Source organism: Poecilia mexicana, unplaced genomic scaffold, assembly GCF_051168715.1.
Source record: "Poecilia mexicana isolate PSO_F unplaced genomic scaffold, ASM5116871v1 scaffold_12, whole genome shotgun sequence".
Lineage (NCBI taxonomy): Eukaryota > Metazoa > Chordata > Actinopteri > Cyprinodontiformes > Poeciliidae > Poecilia > Poecilia mexicana.
In genome coordinates this window covers 18,714,046-18,729,839 of record NW_028263381.1, presented here as the reverse complement: position 1 = coordinate 18,729,839, position 15,794 = coordinate 18,714,046, and the positions used below count along the sequence as shown (strand labels likewise).

Below are 15,794 nucleotides of genomic sequence, written 5' to 3'. Positions count from 1 at the left end.
ATTTGTACACCCAACAATCCTGTAACAGAAGACTTTTTTATCTTTTATACTTTACTGTTTTTGAGTTGATGTGAGTTTCCAGGACTTCAGGTTTTGTAATCAATGACTGGATGTTTCTTTGGGCATCAATACGGTAAAATTCTTGGTCCCACTGCTCTTAATACTTTGTACAGTGCATCTTCTACAACATTTACAAGGTTGTAGCATTCAGACAGATGGACGTTTGACATCTGTAACCCGCCCAGGGTCTTGCATTTGTCTTATGCACCACCTGGGGTTTCTTGTCAAAAAGCTTCATGATATTAGGGATGGCTGTTTCTCACTAGGAGAAGTATGGTATGGTGGATTCCAGCCTCCAATGTTACATGTCTATGCACAAATATGAAGTAAAATGCATGTTTATACAGGAAATTAAAAAGAATGATATGCATGTGCCAGATTTTTAAAAATCATTCATCCTGATTAGAAAGCACTTCTTTCTTACCTCTGCTACTTATAAAACGGAATGTTTTTTCAAAAGACAAATCTCGAATTCGGCATATCAATGTGTTTGCATACAGTGGTTTAATTTCCACGCAATTGAGTTGTTTGTATGCCAGTCGACGTTCACGTGTCAGTGCAGCTCCACTGAATGCATGCATTTATTTTTTTAAGTAATGACTGTTTGGATGTGCGGTTGCCTGGAGTTATTTAGCATATTTACCTGCACGTTTTCCAGCGTGTCACGGATCTGTGACAGGGTGACTGTTGGCTGCAAGTTATCTGTCTTTACAGCTACAGGTGCAAAGAGATGCTGACACTGCTCACACTGTCTCACGTATTCGAGAGGGATTTTATTTTGTCTCTCTAGTCCTGACACAGACATGATGCACACACACTCGGCAACTCAACAAGACAGTAAAAAAAAAAAAAAACTCAGCTGCATACGCGCCGAGGGAGACGAACATGCCCACAAACATACAAATAAACATGCCGCCTTGAATTTGTGCTCGCACATCTGGGATGCGTATGAAATCTCAGGCACCTCGCCAAGGTAAATAGAGGAAGCTGCCAGGTCTGACATTTTTTGGCATTAGGAGATGCTTTTCAAGGTGACAGCCATCACTTGCTGTAGGATGGGGTTGCGTTTAACAGTCCCCACATTGTTGTTTGGTATCTATGCATGCAGTTGAGTGTGGGTGAAAGCATTCCTACTTGCACGAGTCGGGTGTGTTTAGGGTGAGCAGATAGGTTTCACCATTTAGATAACTTCTACAACAAAGACATCAAAATTAAGAACCCGATTTAACTTTCTTGTTTTTGAATGTAATGTAGGTTTTGCTTGGGATTTGATTTATAAAGCACATTCCAAGGTTAGAACTTTGCCTCAGATAAAGCAACACCGTGGTAAACTGTCTGCCACTAGTCCAGCCTTTGAGTACAGTTATTACGGTGTCACAGGTATAAGTAGATCACTTACAATCCCTTTGGCAGCTACCTTCAAAGGTCTGACTTTTCTTTCATTGTGAAAATGCCCATGTCAAGTAGAACTAATAGGTCAACCTGCCCTCACATTCTGAAGAGATTAAGTGTTTTATGAGCAAAATACAGCAAAAAAAATAAAAAACTTTCACTTTCTGCTTTGAGCGGAGTCAGACCTCACTAACAATTTTGGCAAAACTCTCTGCAAACTAAAGCCTCACGTTTTATACTTGTTTGCATCAAAATGAACATGATTGCCCTTGATGGAACTGGGGCATATGCAGTATGATACGCAACATACTGACCTTTTGTCAATTGCAATTTTTAATATGGGCAATATGCACTCATCTGGGCAGAGATCTCTGAGGTGATGTTGCACTGAGGAGTACTTCCCATATGAGCCTGTCATCCTCCATTATTCTGAGTAATGTCTCCCACTTTTACTGGTAAACCTTTAGCACATACTCAGTACATCTGTACACCATTCCCACGACCTGGACAAGGCCTTCAATGTACAATATACCTATCAGCATCTTGGACCTGGCTGTGTGAGCTGGATAGTGTCAGCCCCATCTTTGCAAATGCATTGCGTTTTCAGTCATGTCTGTCCTTTATTGCTTAAGTTTCTCTTGTATTGATCAGATTCAGCTGTCAAATGAAATAATGAAGCCTATTAAGCTTTTATTTACCTTGGCTCTCTTCCCCCTTGATAGTTAGAAACTAAGAGAAAATTGGCAATTTGTTTTAGCTGATCAGTCATTCTCCCAAGGATTCATTCAAAATGAGTAGATGATACTTGCAGCACAAAACCTATGCCATAATGTTTTTTTTGTTTTGTTTTGTTTTTTTAATCTTGGCATGTGCATCTGAAATGCATTTTATGTGGGTCTAAATGTCAAGAAATAAAGTCCATTACGTGAAACATTACACATCCTATCACATTTATCAAACATGCATGTCATTTGTGATGCACTCCCTGCTAAATGCAATGCATTCATGTTGAAATGAAAGGTAAAACAGCTTCTATTGCTAAGAACTCTCTCTCTCCTTTTCTATAACGGAAATATATTAATCTAAGTGGTCAGCAGCTGATTTAACTAGAAAATACTCCCGTTAAGGCTGCAGTGAAATGGATCTTCATCAAAGTGTCTGCATCAGAAAGCACATGATTAAGTAGCATCATTATACGATCATTGTTGTGCCATTTGTGAATTTAATTTCACCCTTGGTGACATTTTAATATGTCAAAATTATCCGTGGGAGTACGTCTTAACTTGTAATCAGACATATTTGGTGGTTGATGACAATATTGGCAAAAATGTTGGAAATTTCTTCTTAGATAACACTGTGGAAACACACACACACACACACATATATATATAGTGTTTGTTTTTTGTTTTATTAAATAAATGCCTAGCTGTTGCACACAGTTTATTATAATTTGGATCCCCAAAAATAAAAAAGCAAATCCAGCAACAATACGTACGTATATTGAGTTTTTTAGATGACAAGAATATGGGGTATGAGGAAAAACTCAGATGAGCAGAGACTATTTGTAACCAATTCATAACCAAATTTTAGTTTTATTTTCCTCTCACAAAATTTCAAAGACACAATAAAACTCTACTCTTTTACAAAGTGCCTTCATGACATACAATATTTTTCATTTCTTAAATTTTCCATCTCCCCACTTTCCCTGTTCCTCCGTTCAAGCTTCAGTCCCTATTCCTTTACTACTTTCCTTTCCTCTGCCTGCAGTGGCTGTCCAATAAAGGATGTTGTTAATATCATTAGGCAGACTTCCTCTCCGGCCAAGCACCCGGCCCACTCCCTTTCAGCCATAATCAAGCGTGCACACTAACTATCAAAGTAGACATTGCTAATAAACTACCACAGTGGAGCGGAAAAACACACACACGTATGGTCCTTCAGAGAAAGTACTGTCGGGTGAGCGCAGTTAAATAAAAGCGCGTGTGCTCGGTGGGTGTGGGCCGCCTGTAAGGGGGTTTGTCCAGACACCACCAATAAAAGGAACTCCGAAAGCAGGCCCAGTGTAATGCAAATCTCCTACTTAAGTATACAAAATTAATTAAGACTGACTGAGAGACATGTACATAAGCAGACATGACTAATGAAGTGGGCTCTACGAAGAGGCAAATACTGCCAGTTCAGAAGGTTTAAATTAGGGAAAGAAACGTAAGAGCGATCATGACTTCTAGTTGTGCAGCAGTCATTTGCTGTAAATCGTCCTTAAAAAGGAAAGCAAAGTGACAGCTGCATAGTAGAAGGACTTATCTTCCTACAACTTAAAGCTAAGATCAATATATCAGGAGTTAAACATAGTGTAAAGGGTAATATGAAATGCAATACAGCGAGCGTGGAGCAGTACATTTACAGAGGAGGAAGAGGGGAGAGAGGCTGTTAAAATAGAAATATATAATATTAACAGGCATTCAGATTCACACGTTACTGTCAAGCACAAACGATATTATTTGCGAAGACATGTCAGGCAGGTCATGCATTGTTTTGTTTTTTTTTAAGTTAAACTTCATTCTTTTAATAATTTAACTAGCACAAAGATGCCACTATTTATCCAGATAAGTTACAAAGCAGTTTTGTATGAATGGATCATTTTAGTTTTGCTTCAATATAAAAGAAAAACCACTGAAAGAGGAGTGGAACATTTTCTAAGATGCTAAAATCCATCACAGTTTTTGGATAAGTTTGATGTATCTTTAAAGTTAGAGCTTTTCAGTTAATATTCATATCCGATTGGGGTGTTGGTATGCCATGTTAGGTGACTATGGTTACCAGAAGAATAAAACAGTATTTCGACTTCATGTAGGTAATAAAGCTTTTGTTTTGTTCCTGATTCCTACTTAGAGTATAAAGATATTTGGTTTCACAGAAAACAATAAATAAGTAAAAGTTTTTCAGAATGGACAATTTAAACCAAATATATCAATGCACAGTTTTTTTTTCCTTCCTTGGAGTGTAATTAAGAGAAGCTTCAGGATTCTTGCACAATATGTGGTGACTATTGAGCTCCGTCTGTCATGCTTTATTTACCGCTTTCCACATGTACATTAATGGAAATAGAAAGGGTGGCATTGATTAGGGTTTAGACATCAGGCTTTTATAGATTCAAAGCTCCCAGCTCAGAGAGAGGCACTCACCCTTCCATTTCCATAGTGCTGAAAAAAAAAGCAGTCCAGACAATGGAAATCATATACTTGGACAGGTGTGGACAAAAATGGGCATAAACAATAACACACTTTACAGAACGCAGCTTCATTAGAGTGGACAAAGACACTCAACACAAAAATGCATGGACAGACGCATCACGCGTGCAGACAGCACTGCCGCAGGCAGAACCCCAAGCCTTTCAACAAGCCATGCATATTTCATAACTAAGATAAATAAATATATCAGGAAAAATATCCTTAAACCAGGAATGAATTATTTGGTCTCTATTATAAACGAGGGACTCCATGCTGAGACTGATAAATATATCAGGAACTTTCCAGTTGATGGAAAATGGTACATTATTAATAAGGTGCCTCACTAAAAGACTGGTGAACACTTTCTGTGCACAGGGGTGGTGAGAAGCAAACATTGAAACAAATGAGAACTAATGTGTCAGCTGAAAAAAAATAAAAGAAAATACTGAAACACTGTCTCTCTGAAGCACCAGATTTGTTTAAGTTACTTTGTTTTAGAACAATCGAGGACACAGGTTAACCGCCTCCTCTCACCTGTTCACCAAGATTATTTTCCAACTACACTTTTATTTGTCCCATGTGCAATGACCTTTGTCTTGCCTGCAAAAAATACCTAAAGTGTGAATCCATTCAACCTGTCCCCTTTTATTTCCTCTAATCGTTGGACTATTTTTTTCTACCATGACCTCAATCACACAAGTGGCCTTAAAGGTGTTAGACTCATGAGTGCTCCTTCATTCTCATTTCTACCCACCCTTACCTCTGGCCGACAAACATTTGTAATTGTCAAAGCCTCATCTATGGTATTTCTGAACCTCTCAGTTTCTAACTCAATTTCCTAATGTTTCCTTTTTTTTTCTCTACCAGGGGCTGGAAGGCACTCTTTCAAATTAAAGTCTTATTCGAAAAAAAAATAAAAATAATAATAATAATAATAAATTCCCATAACCAGAACGTTGCACATTAATCATCCTGCAACATCTTAAGACATCAACAACTACAAAAGGTCTTACAGTGGACAATGATCCCAAACGTGGTGCCTGAAGGACAGCAAAGTCAGTGTTTTTGACTGGTCATCAGAAAAATCTGATCTCAGTCCCATAACGAATTTGTGAGCAGAGCTGTGTGAGCCAGGAGGCCAACAAACCCAACCAGATTTGGAAATAGGCATAATCCTAAATTCAAGCAAAAAATTGTGAGAAACTTGCAGAAGGCTACCCTAAATATTTGGTTATAGTCATACAGTTTAACACTAATGTTACCAAATTTGAAGGAAATATGTGTACTCTTCTGAGTCCTGAGCCTGAGGACTCTGCTAATTAGCTATTAAATGTTTTTTTTTTTTGTTTTTTTTAAATCCTAGCTGACATAAAACAAAAAAAGATTGAATCTGTTTTATTGTAAGCCAGGTTGTGTGTATCTGCATAGTGTTTAAATCTCTGTTGAAGTCCTCTAAATGCAGTTGCCCTTTTAGCCCCGCCCCTTTAGCCCCGCCCCTTGTTGGTGCCACTACAGCCATGTTAAAATACATGGATAATACTCCTACATCTTGTTTTCATTCTTTTCTCAATGTTTTTCTCTGAACGCAGCCCTTTGTTTCTTTCTCTTCATCTCTTGAGTTGTCATTGTAAGTCCTTAAATCCATCTCTTAAAATAAAAAAAGAAAAAAAAAATTGCTGTTACCCACCTTCCCTTAGCTGCCTGAGTTAACATCCTTGGTATTCATTGGGGCATGCCATTAGCAATGCATAAGGAGAGCAGTGACTGACCTGCGAAGCAGGTCAGTCACTGCAGAAGGTCAGAACTACAACATGGCTCTCACAGAGCAGAAGGTCAGAACTACAACATGGCGGAACACTCAATTATTACAGAGGAGGCCTGAGCTGGCAGTTAGAACTACTTCCTGTTTTGGGCATTATACAGGTGGATTAACCAAACCACTGTTACACATTGGATTAGTGTGGTTATGAAAATTAAGTTTACTGAAAGTTTCAAAATAAAACTCTGAAAATTGCACTGACAAAAGTGCATCGCCGTAGGCGATGCAAAAATGAAAATCTTTTTTTTATGTTTTTTTTCTCAGGATAGTGAACTGCCTTGCGCAGCAAGGCAGTTCATTAACATTAGCATTTCATGGTTGTCTTAAAGATTGAAATCCTTCCCCAGCTTTCTGTCTCACACACACAGCAGTTGGCTGAGGGCCAATCGCTAGAGCAACAGAATCCAGAGAAAGGCTGCTGGTTTGAACTACAAACCAGCAGCCATAACTGCCATAACTGTAGTTCTATCTATGGCCAAGACTCAGTTAAAATAGAGGCCTGACCAGCATGTCAGAACTACAACATGGCGGAACACTCAATTATTACAGAGGAGGAGTTGGCTGGTATTATAAACAACTTGTGCTTTGAGCATTATATAACTGATTTAACCTGATCACTATTACACATGAAATTAGTGTGGCAATTTCAAATGAAGCTTATTGAAATTTTTCAAAATAAAAGCCTTGACAATTTTTACATCATGTAATTGCTCTTTTTACATACATTTCTGCAAAAAGTTCTGAGCTCAGCGCACACCATTTTTCTCTCATCACTGCAATTACTGTGAATGAGCTACAGATATGAATCGCGGTACTAAATGAGACGACAAATAGCCCTCTCATACGCTTCAAACGGTTTTCGAATACGTATCACGGTTCCCGAATGGAAAGGAGTTGTTCGAACAGCTTTTTGGAGTGAAACTGGCTGGCTCAAACAGATAGAATTGTTTCTCCCCCTGTCTGGAGAAACACAGGGGGAGGCTTGATCACTATAGCAACAGAACACAGACAAAAGCCAAACTGCTCCTTAGGACTACAAAAACACCATCTTTGTAGTTCTAAACACGATGGAACACTTTACTACAGAGGCCTGAGCAGAAGGTCGGAAGGTCAACATGGTGGAACCCTCAATCATTACAAAGGAGGGCTGAGCTGGCAGTTAAGAAGTACATAATGGTGGAACTCTGACTTATTACAGAAAGAAGGTGAGCAGAATGTTATAACTACAGACAGGGCAGAATGTTCTGGGCATTATATATAAACTGGTTTAACCCAACCACTGTTAGATATTGGATTAGTGTGGCCATTTAAAATGAAGCTTACTGAAAATTTCAAAATAAAAGCCTGAATATTCCTCTTGGGCCTTTATTATGTTTTTCTCTCAGGTTAGTGCAGAGACAACTACAGATTTAAATCGTGTTTCCATCGGAGACAAGAAATTGCCCTCTTATATGCTTCAAAAAGTTTTCGGATTGCTCTTATGGATGCTGAACAGTAAGCCGCTTTGATCAGAAAAACTAACTGCTTCAAACAGTTAGAATTCTCTCTCCCTGTGTGTCTCACTAACATGATAGTTGAGCTGCTCTTTAGAACTACAATGACTGAAGGTCAGAACTACAACATGGCGGAACTTTCAGATACCACAGATTAGGGCTGAACTGGCATTTAGAACTACTTGCTGTTTTGGGCATTATATAGTTGGATTAACCCAACCACTGTTACACATTTTATTGCTGTGGTCAATTAAAATGAAGCTTAATGAAAATTTCAAAATAAAAGCCTTGATATTTTTCACATCAGCTTTGGGCTTTATGTGAAATGTTTAAACAAACTACTTTTACACATTGAATTGGTGTGGTGGTTAAAATGAAGCCTACTGAAAGTTTCAAAATAAAAGTCTGCATATTCCTCTCATGCTAGTGCAACGCCGTAGGCGTTGCAATAATATTAAGCTTTTTTCGCATTTTTTTTCCTCAGGATAGTGAACTGCCTTGCGCAGCAAGGCAGTTCATTAACATTAGCACAAGTTTAGCATTTTACTGCCCCCACTAGTGCACTGCCTTGCGCAGCAAGGCAGTGCATTAGCATTAGCATTAGCCTTTTCCCTAAAGGTAGCTATTAGATAATTTTCTTACTTATTAGCGATGTTCAGTATACTGAATGGAGTAAATCAATGACAGAAAACATGCTAGTGATGCCACACATCCTACATGAATATTAGTCTTCATGCTAATATTAGCATTTTGGCTTATGCATTAATTTCAACATACTGAATGGTACAGGTACAGTTTAGTCAACATGTTTCTGACTCACCACAGGTTATTGACTACATTGCAGCTTTCTTTAGCATTAATGCTAATTTTTTGCATCAGAAGGCTTGATTAAAAAGCGACGGGCACACTTTGGCATGCCCCTCAAAATTTCTGCGGAATTTTCTAGTTGTTTCTGGTATTCTTCAAGTCTGCCAGAGTTTGAGCCTTCTTGCCTGGTATAAATCTTATGTTCTCTCCTTTGCCTGACCTCCTATTATCCTCAAGTAGTGGCCATAGTCTGATGTTATCCACAGCTGACCTCTCCTTGTCACACTTCTTAAATTATCAGCCTCTCTCTCAATTCCAAGGCGAAAGTGGCACTCTACCTCTCTTTCCTCATTTACCACATTGTACTTGGAAACAGGGCACCCTGCATTCTGAAAACAAGTGCTATATTCCTTTCTTTTATGTTCCATTTTTATGCTTTGACATAATTTTAAAGCATGTTTAAAAAAAACAAAAAACTTTTCAAACCTAATGCTGAAAGGTCCTAAATTTTCTATCTAGAAAATTGATTTCTAGATAGGTTTAAAAGGCCAGAACAACTTGTGTTGTGCGAGTCCATTTTATCAAATTTTCTGCCTACATTGATTTGTCTTTGATCACATCCCACTTTAAGTGTTGACAATAAGAAATAATGAGCACTGGAATATTAAAAGAAATGTGAACTTAAGCTTGATTACATAAATGCCTTGACAAGCAAATGATGGTCATTATATATAGTTGAAATTGACCATATATACTATATGGTCAATGTTTTCTCTCTGCCTCTTCTGATCTACCACAGATTACTTGAGATTGAGAAATCATCTATAATATTTTAACTACACTTCATCTAAAATACACCAGACTTTATTTTATTTCTAAAGGACACTTACTACCCGTATGACTATAAAAACACACTTGCCACTCCAATGAGGTGTACAGTGTTGGCTGGATCCATATTAACTTCAAACTTTTGAGAATTATTTTTGAGAAGTTGCCCAATTCTACCTAATATTATTAACATTTTACAATACAGTTATATTTGATGTTAGAAATAAAACTAATAAAAACAAGATTTATCGACTAGATCTAAACTATAACATCCAGGATTAAACTAATTATCTTGAAAGACCACCATCTTCCTGTAGTTTCACGCCTAGACTAAATCAAATGCAAGTGAAAACTAAATTTACAAGGGTGTTGCTTTGTAACAACAAAGCAACACTCATGAGAAAATAAGAAGAAAGACATTGGCAATGATTGCTTTTCATGTCTTGTGTGTAAATCTCTTCACTCAGTAGCTGGCCAACTTACAATGCAGTCACAGTGGCGGACAGCTACAAGAAGCACAACACTTCATGTATCCACTCTTCCCAGAATGCTAATGACGTTCTCCTATGACATTTCTATATTGCATGCATGCGGTTCTAGATTGCACCATTGCCTGGAGGCAGTTTTCACAAATATGTTGTTCTCATGACGTATTCGTACGCCATATTTGCATGTGGCTGAAGAAGGTATTTTACATACTTAATGGAGCTCAATTTCTTGACAGAATGCAAATATATCTGAGTGCAGGTGTCTCACATGTGCAAGTAAAGCATTGAATAGTTCTCTAGTTTTGTCTGGTATTTGTGTATACCAGGTCAAGCTCTTGTTTTAGGAGGGGCTTAGAGTTGCATATTTTTTTTCTCTATTTGTTCCTCCATCCATTCCTTATTTGCTTTATTCTGAAACTGAGAGCAGTCAAACCAATGGATCTCCTGCAGCAACAAGAACTCCAAAGAGGTGAATGAAGTTGTGTGTAAAGAGAGAAATATTCAATTGGAATGTAAGTTTCCCAACAAAACACGTAAAAATGCTGCTTCTAAAAGGTGAAGGGAAGATACATACACAGTGCTGGACAGAAAGGTGAAAAAAATTACCAACAAAATAAAAGTTCATTATTAAGAACTTTTCACCGCTTTGACTATATTAGCAGTTATATACCGAACAATAAGCAATGACACAAGGGGGATGCTGAATATCTATTTGCCCTCCCCATATTAAAGGGGACAAAGAAACCATGTAGGGTTCCCACAGATAACTAAAATAATTACAAAGTTTCCCTCTAAGCCACATTTCACGGCCTGTTGAGTAGAGAGAAAATGGTTGTAAAATCCATATCTTGGAAATGTAAGTAAGGCGGCTTAATTGGGGCCAAATTCCGACAAATCGTGTCATGTTTTTACACCTTCAGGTACAGTTAGATAAAAGCACACAACAAGTGGCATTTTCTATCGAAAGACACAGAAAGAATAAGACAGAGAAAGCGTGGGAGCTGCATCTCACCAGAGAGGAACGTTGGCTTTTTAATGTCTCTCTGTTTGGAGGCTTTCTGCATCTAAGGCCCTCACCTGCATTTGTTTCCACAGAGGCAAGCAAAATTTCTCTGTTCTGTGTGCATGTTCACACAAATGCGCTCGTCGAAAATATCTTTTTATATTTTCACACCTTAGATGCAGTTGGAAGGCAATGCACAACAAGAATTGAAAAAGAAAAAAGAAAAAGAAAAGAAAACCAATGTGCCACCACGGTGTTTTCAGCATAAATCTAACTGAGCATTGACTGAACTTTAAAGAAAAGAGATGATAAATTTGAAAATGCATAAAACTGAAAAAAAAAAAAAGTTGAATTAAACACAAAAAGAATTTGGTTTTAAATTTCTGATAAAGAGCTTAACTGATGCAAATCTCACAAAAGACTGCTTTGTTCAAATTTAAAACAAATAAAGATCAAACGTAGGGTTTCACAAGGCTGTTTTAAGCCCACGTTTGTTCAGTTTCTACATGCTCCACATAATTCAGATTATGAAGTTTTATAACTGCAGTGATCACACTCAACTTTGAAACACATTGCAAAAGACTTTATCGCACTAAAGTAGTTCTTCAATGCATTGACTGAAGAGGATCTGGATGCAAATGACCATAACATTTTCAGTAACCATCTGTGATGTCCTTCCACTACACAAATATGCACCCATTTGCTTTGGATTATCATATAAAAGTAAAAAAAAAAAATAATTAATTAATTAAATTTGAGGTTAATGTTTGAACAAATTCAGAACAGGAAAGAGAGAAATACAGTATAAATTGGGAAAGAATATTGTTAAAAAAACTTAATTTATACAGTTCTTTTATCATTTTACCCATATTAACCAAGTCACATATGCATTCATACACCAATACATAGATCGGTAGGGAACATGGGGTTAAGCCCCTTAAACATGGGAACAATTTTCCCAATGCAAGACATCTACTGCACCCACTCTGACACAGATGTACCCAGACAATGAGGAGAAAACCTGACAGGCAAAAATAGAGAAGTTTAGAAATATTACACATTTTTAATCAAGCCTACCCCTCATTAAATGTTCATAAGCATTAGTTCCCAATCATTTGTTAAGCTACAATAACCACCATTATTTTTGTTCCGACATTTACCCCTTCCTCCTTTGCTAATAAGAACTACCATTACTTTGAGTAACTGAAACTGTTTCAATAAAAAGAAATAAAACATCCAATTTCAGGATCAATGCCCAAACGTCTAGACTGCTTTTAGCAGCCTGAAAAATCAATATGCAGTTTACAGGCATCTCTGTGTGCTGCTTGGTATACAGGCATATGGGCACACAGATGCTCAACATACACTCGCAAGCACTGCTCTGCTTTTCTGTAGTCTGTGTTTCTCACACATGCACACACACACATACACACCTGTCTCTTCCCTTTCAATGTTTCTTCCAAACCAACGCTGTACAGGAGCTGGTCTGCACTGCATGCCCAGCAATATGGGCATACTAGAAACGTACATTGCTGGTCTTTCTGGTCTCAGTCGAACTGTCAGCCTGAGCGCTTGTCTTCTTGTATCTACTTCTCTGTGCATTTGACTTTTCTTATTCAAACTTTTTTTACCTTCTGCCTATTAATCATGACCATCAGTCTGCCTATCCTCTATAATCTTCTTGCCTGTGTCACTCTGAGATGTCCCCCTTTTCTCAGCCTGTCTTTCCGTCTGACCACCCCTCCCATCCGCGGACTCTTTCTGTCAGTCTTTCTACTTGCACACCCTCCTCCTCTTCTTTCCCCTGTCCCCTCATCCCTCCTATGAATCCCTCCCACTCCACCACCAACTAGGCATGAAAACGGTGCTCCATTAGGAGCACCGGGGCTAAGCCCAGTCTGACACATACTGCTTTGATCAGCCGTGAGCTGGGCTAAACACCCCACCAAACCCCCAGTCTGAGGAAGCGTAGTCGGGAAGGAGGAGCGGAGGGGGGTTGCATGTTTAGAGGAAAGCAAAAGTAGCTGGAATTAGAGGGACATTTGACCAAGGAGATAAAAACTTGTGCACAAGAAAAGAGAAGCACAACTCTGTAAATTAAAGATATGTCCCACAATTCTGAGACCATTCTACTTTCATCAAGTTTTAGTTGATTTTTTTTTTCTTTTCAACATCACTTGATTCCCACAATGTTGCCTTAAGTCTTTGTTTTTTCTCCCTCCCTTCCATCACCTCCAGGTAGCCTCTGAATGCACCACCAACAAATCACTGCAGGTGCACAGCTCAAAACTCTGAGGCTAAAGAAAGCGTCTAATGTGAAAACAACCTCAGATGAGATTTCTGAATATCAGAAATTGTCATGACAACTTATCTGACGTGACAAATTAAAAAAAATAAAATAAAATACTGCAGTTACTGAAAATGCATGAAACATGCCATTGTGGTATAGTTTGAATTTCAGAAAGACTTTTATAGCTTTTTTCCCTCCACATTATTTGCTTTCTTTTCCAGGATTACAAGGTCTCCACAACCCTCTGTGAGTCTTAGTATCTTAGTTATTAAGATCTATATCACGTGTATAAAAGTCAATGTAAGTTCATGTAAATTTTGCATATAGGTTGTGCTTTGAGATTGTGATTTTTCATACATTTATGTTATGATTCAAATTGCTGTGCAGCTCTGCTTTCAGGATTTTATAAAGAGTAAATCAACAGGTAACAAAGAAAAAAAAACATTTTTGAGAGGTTTCAGTATTTAAACAGACAGATACTAAACCTGCAGCAGTAAAAGGACAAAAACTTTGTCTTTTTCTCCCAAGGACTGAGGAGAAAAGGGATTTCCGCTCACTGCTAATCAATCAGGCTGTGATAATGGCTCCCATGCCTAGCTGTCGACTGGAAGGGTCAAGGCATCCCGTGACCCAACGCCCAGGGCCCAGGGGCCAAAGCTCCTCTCAGAATAGCACCCCAGGACAGACTCCCTGGGCTAATTGTCCAAGCCAGTGTCAGCCTTTTCAATGCCCCCCTCCCCAGCCTTCCCCAGTCTTTCCACTTTCTCTGTCATTCCTCTCTTTCTTCTCCCCCTCTCTCACTACCCATTCTGCCCTCCTCGCAACTCTGCGATCTTCTCCGTTTCAGCATAACTGAAGAATCTATACCAGCTATATCGGCATACAGGAGCGTGTTGGGCGACGAAAATACTACTTACAGCTTGGGCAACACAGACAAACAGAAGGCGGCTGGTGAAAAGCAGAGAAAGTTAATGCAATGAAAGAGACATGGGAGGAGAGTGAGAAATTGGACAGCGTGTCAGAAAAACATAAGTGACAGGAGCAAAAGCAACACAAAGACAAAGAATACTGAGGGAGGGAAGAAAAGAAAAGAAGAATGTAAAGGACATAGTGGGACATATGGATAGACAGTCATAGAGATGCTCATCCCTTTTATTACCGGAGTGCATTGGCCAGTCTATCCACTTCCAAATGGATATCAATTGGTTTCAGGAAATCTGCTCAACATCATTCTGACAGAGTACGAGTCTGAACACACACAGAGCAAGAGTCCAAAGCCGACTCTACTCCAGCTCTGTGCAAAGACATTCCTGTCATTCCAAGCGCACACTGCTAATTAACATCATTAGATCCCACAGACAGAGGGAGAGCGTGATGAAGAGGTAGTCCACGGTTGCACTAGCTCCACATCTCTTCTCACTTCTGTCACCCTTTTTTCATCTTCCTTGTATGCCTCTGCACACTTCCGTCAATCAAACTCACTTTCTCCCCTCAGAGTCTCTGTCAGGATCTCGGCCAAAGAGCGCTGAAGTGGAGCAAAGTCCCCCCCCCCCAAAAAAAAAATGCAAACATAAGAGATGATAATTGAAATCAGCTACTCACTGGGAATCTTTAGCTTTTTCTGTATTTTCTTTTTTCCTGATCTGTCACTCCTTATCCTCTTCTTCAGTGGGGAATGGGAGTGTGCTATCCTGGCGAGTGTGTAGTGTCAGTCCGATAGAGGGAAGTTGCCTTCTGCGTGCATGAGCATGTGTCAGTGTGTGCGTGGAGGAAGGCAGAGAGAGTGTGAGTGTCTGTCTCTGTGCCTTGCACTGCTCTGACTGAGAGAGCTGAGGCTGTTTTAAACAGGCTGCTCTCCCCATGTGACCAGCCCAGCCACAGGCAGGAATACATTACGGAGACACACACACACACACACACACGCACACTCGCTCTATCTCCCCCTTCTCTCTCTCTGTCAAACGTACACACACCGTGTCCACATTGCACCCCCTAGCCACCGCTTGGGGTACTGGAGAGAGAGAGAGAGAGAGAAGCTCTCACAAACAGACACACACACAAACAAATTTGCCATGCATACTATCGGGCATTACAAAAAGTGTTAAAAATTGGAATAATCTTGCCAGATATGCAACAATTTCTTCACAAACAAAAACAAACATAGCAGAAGACGTCATGATATTGGTTTGAGTGGTGGAGGTTTTGGCCGGTTAAGAAATTCCCTTTAGACAAAAATCAAGAACTGATTCATTCAAAATTAAATCAATACTATTATTAATAAATAAATGTCCTTATTAAATATATATTCATAATCGAGAGCTTGTTTAGTCAGAAATGGCTTTACTTAATTTTTTATCCTGAAATATGTTGCAAGATTTATTTTT

General features: G+C 38.9%; 1 protein-coding gene across 2 annotated transcripts in view; it reads right to left on the bottom strand.

The window, feature by feature from the left end:
* The window catches only part of cntfr (ciliary neurotrophic factor receptor), a 233,352-nt gene extending 218,004 nt beyond the window's left edge, over positions 1 to 15,348 (bottom strand). Inside the window, exon 1 of one of the 2 annotated variants that reach the window (XM_088011037.1) lies at positions 15,013 to 15,348. The gene's annotated coding sequence lies outside the window, so the exon portion shown is untranslated. The remainder of the gene's footprint in view (positions 1 to 15,012) is intronic. The other variant, XM_088011038.1, reaches the window with a different exon arrangement.
* Between the last annotated feature and the right edge of the window lie 446 nt (positions 15,349 to 15,794).